Genomic DNA, 4,695 nt, shown 5'->3' with positions numbered 1-4,695 from the left:
GAGTGGAGAGCTTTTTATAGACGCTGTTTGAATAATCTCCTGAGCGTAACTATTGGCTGGAGGCTAATCCAGTGTTTGTGAATCTATGCTCCCCCTAGTGCTTTATTGACGTTGGATCAATGTTTGTGTTTTTCTATCTTTTTAGCATTAACACTGCAATATTGAGAAAACAAAATTTTCTGTTTTTAGATTTTCTGGAGGTGTAAGATGAGTCGATGTTTCATGGAAAAACACATATTATTATTATTATTATTATTATCGTTATTATAAGAATTTTAAACATAGAAAAAAAGATTTTCAGCTTTTTTGGGGGGTTGACTATGACATATAATCATTGTTACATTCCCCTCCTTTGCCTTTGGAAAGCAATACCACCCACCCACTCAGAACATAGGGAACATCAGGGGCTGCTAGGTGGGAAAGGTTTTAAGTCTACTCTAATATGTTAGCACTGGATCTCAGACAAAGAAAAAATTGTCCCTAGACCTCTGAAAGGGTTTTTTTTTTCTAATTGGATGAATTGCATCCACAAACCAAAACAGTAATGTGTTATAAAAGCAATGATGTTTTTATGTCTTTTTTCCCTGTTCCCTCTTTTTCCCTCTTGTCAAATGTCTTCTATCTGTAATACCAAATATGGCCGTTACTGCATTGGGTTGGATAGTGATGTTAAATGCTTCTGACAGTGTTTTAAAAATCTTAGACCAGTATGTTATTAAAGCTGGGCATGACCAAAACATGTGGGTCAAGTGTTTTGACACCTGTTGTAACTTGCATCTGTACTAGGATATCTTACTCACTTTGGAGAAGTGAGTGTGATGTAAGATTTTGAACTGTCTTATACTTCATTTGGCACAGGAAGAGCTGTTATTCAGGCATTATAGAGCACTATTTTCAGCTTTTTAAATGTTCTGTCTCTATACAATAGTAAATAAAAACTGATGAAATATTTGTTCTTGGAGAATAAAAGTATGTCTTAGATCAGCTCCAGCACTCCCAACCCACTGAACCCACATATATGTTCCAAATGAGTTTAAACTTTTTAAACTTAAACACTCATTTTAATACTATTGAAGAGTCATTGTATAGTCCACTCATACTTATGCATTAGTGTTAGTATTTGTAAGCTAAACCTGGACATTTTGGCCATAATTTTGGCCATATTCCATAATTTCAATATTTTTCCTGAACAATTCAAATTATTGTTGCCAGATGATTTACCAATGTATAATAGGATCATTATCCAATCATTTCCTACTTTCAGCTGGCTATTTTATATGTATTGTTTGGAGTTATTCATCTAATTGTTTTCTATTTATTTATTGCTTTTAGATCAATTTTACACTGCCACAATCTTCCTGTCCACTGGTGACTCATTTTTCTTTTTAATCAACTTGTGCTTTACAAAAGAAAGTACATTTCTAATGTTTTTCTGATTCAGCCATAACAAAAAAAAAAGAAAAAAGAAAGAAAAGAAAATCCCTCCTTAGCTATTAACACACCTGACCTGCAAACTGCTAAAACCTCTGCATTTTCTTAACAGTGTTCACACTTGGTGGTGATCAATTATTAAGTGCATTTGATTAGCAGCACCTGGCTGCTATTTCGCCTCCTAATTCTTATGGAAGGGTGTACTTAGTTTTTCACACATTACTTCTGCATTTTTGGCTCAGTTTTTGCTCAATAAATAATGATTTTGTGTAATGAGTCGTGTTTTGTAGTTCATCTAAGGTTGTATTTCCTAATTTTGAGGAGCCAGTTATTTTTATTTAATCCTGACATGTAAAAATGTAGAACTGAAAGAGGGTGTGCTTTCTTTTTACTATGACACTATCTGTTTTATTTTTTTAAATGCCACACAATTGCAACTTTTCAAATATCCCTTGGAAACTACAAAAGCACCAACTAAGTTACAATTACCCTTGGCTGAGAATCACCGTCTTAAGGTATAGAAGCTTTCAAACAGCACATCATTATTTATACGTCTCCACTTCTTCACAATAATTGCAACCAGACAAGCTAATTACGGTCATTATACCCTAATAATATATCTTTTCTTCCTTAATTATAAAGAGATGTGCTCATGTGTCTCATCTGTCATTCTTCTTTTTCTAAATAAACAATTCAGTGAGGAGAACAGAAGAGGCTTTCACTGCTTAAAACTCTCAGCATATATTGCAGCTATCATTATTGTCAGTTTGATTTACAGAGCAGCACTTCAAGTGTCTAACTTCTGAAACTGTTTCGTTGAAAAATTTCAAGCCTGATTTGAAAATGGCACGCGCTGTGTTGTATCACTGCTTCTCATCTTTTTTATTATGTTTTTCTGAGAGTATTTTTCCATATCTGTCACACTTGACTCTGTCGTCATCAATAATGTGCCAATGTCAGGGAAGCTAAATCATAAAAAGGATAGCTAAGACATACAGTATTCTTCACTTCTTTTGTGATTCGGCTCCTCGGGGATGCTTCTGCACAATATGAGATAAGCGCCTCCTCCTGGCAGTTATTACACCTGGCAGACTGCTTCCTGAGGCACACATCCTTCAGTTCTTGTTTATCCGATCAGCCTTATCTCAACGTAGCCATTGCCACAAAATATCCAGCCAGCAGTAAGATCCCATCAGGCTCAATGCACACTGCTGAAAATGTTAATGTTGAACATGAGCAAACTACAAATGTAAAATGAGTCAAATAGCACTAAGCACAATCACTGGTGACATTCAGTGTGTTGCTTCTTCTTCTTTCTTTCTTTCTTTTAACATAAAACTCCCTAAAACTGGAAGCAATACTAATACATGAACAATATTTCATCCTGGTTCAGACATTATAGTTTACCCAGTTAGGACCAACCTGGGTTTGCTTGATGAATGACTAGATGTTACTGTGAGTCACAGATTACCAAACTGCTTTTATAATGAATTTGACATTTTAGTCATCATTTAGAAACTGCAGAAGGATTAAGGTTTCCATGGTACCAGAGGATTACTGGCTTTTTATTGTTATTTTTTAAAAATGTCTTAAATGTTAAATATTTAAATGTGCGCTACCGGCCCTGCTGACAACCTGTGGTCAAAATTTCCTGGATTTCCTGTAATACAGTACCTCCAACTGAGTTTGGAAGGGGAAAAGAAGCAAATAACAGGTTGTGTGCTTGCTCAAAAAGATCTGTGCAGCTATGTCTTTTTTTAAATCAACCAACACTTAATATATACACACTAAAACCACTTTATGTCTTTATCACACACACTTTATGTGTGTGTCTATGTGTATATAAATACATATTGACCTGTGGTCAAAATTTCCTGAATTTCCTGTATCACATCCTCTTCCTTTACAAAAACATAATAATAAGTGTATTGTGCAGACTGTGTTAGTAAAGTAACCTCGAGTTTGGTTTGTTTATAAGTGTGAAGCTCAATGTGAAGCAGTGGAACAATAATAGTTATTTTTTTCTTTTTTTAAGTTACAGTGGAGTAACATATTTTTTAAACTGATTTTTAGTCTTCTTCTTCTTCTTTCAAGTTGTTCACACCCTATCCCTAATGTCCTCCTCTGTTACACCAATCATCTACATGTCTTCTTTCACCACTTCCATAAATCTCTTTGCTTATCTTCTTTTCCTCCTGCCTGGAAGCTCCATATACAATGTCCTTTGTTAAATATATCCACCATCCCTCCTCTGCACATGTCCAGTACCCCAACCTTGCCTCTCCAACTTTGTCTCCAAATCACTCAACTTGAGCTGTTTGCAGGTTGCTCCGAGAAAAAGTGAACCTTATTTTACCTCTATCACCTGAAAGTCTCTTATGGGCTCCTCCCTCTAGTTTTTGAGCCACACTTCTATTTTTAAATGCTCTGTGTGCTGATAAATTCAAGGAGGAAACGTGCTGTCAAAGAAAGATTTGCACAAGAGTTGATGGAGAGGAGCTGTGGATGCCTCAGGCTCAGCGGTCTGAAATGTTGTGCTTTGTAGATTGTAAGGAGATTGAAACTGGGTGACTTGCCAATGTATATGTATTAGAGAGAGTCTGAAGTACTAACACTCTTAGAATTAGGGTGAGCCCCATGTATGGATTTTAAAGAAGAGGAAAAAAGAAAAAAAGAATCAGTCAGTGTATTATGTAATATATTGTAGAATTATATGCAAATTATACAGGTAGCTATAATTTCTGTATATGTATATTTTAATGCATTTGTTAAAAATCACAACAACAACAAAAAAAGATTTAAAAAAACCTAAGTCTAAAACATAAAAGTTTGTCTCTGTAAGCTACACTGATTCCAATGATTAGGGGACTATTCTAGCTGTAGGGTACACTTTGGACAGGTTCATAATCAGAATGAGAAAGGGTTTTATTGCCAAATGTTGAGCAGGTTTACAACATTAGGAAATTGCTGCGGTACTTAGTGCAAAACATACTGTAAGACAAACACTTAAATAAACATAACAATAAAAATTAAAAGTGCTAAGCAGATTAATATGATGATGATGATGATTATTATTATTATCATTATTATTATTGTTGTTGTTTTAATATTTGTTGTTGCTAATAAGAATAAACAAATACCCACGTGTTTTGTCTTATTATTAATCGCCACACACCTAAATCCTACTTGCTACAACCTTTTAGTGCCTGTAGGGGGCACCAGAGCTAATGGACTCGATGTTTGCGCTCGCTTGCATCAGAGCAG

This window comes from Pelmatolapia mariae, linkage group LG4 (assembly GCF_036321145.2).
Source record: "Pelmatolapia mariae isolate MD_Pm_ZW linkage group LG4, Pm_UMD_F_2, whole genome shotgun sequence".
NCBI lineage: Eukaryota > Metazoa > Chordata > Actinopteri > Cichliformes > Cichlidae > Pelmatolapia > Pelmatolapia mariae.
Note: the sequence above shows the minus strand (reverse complement) of the source record.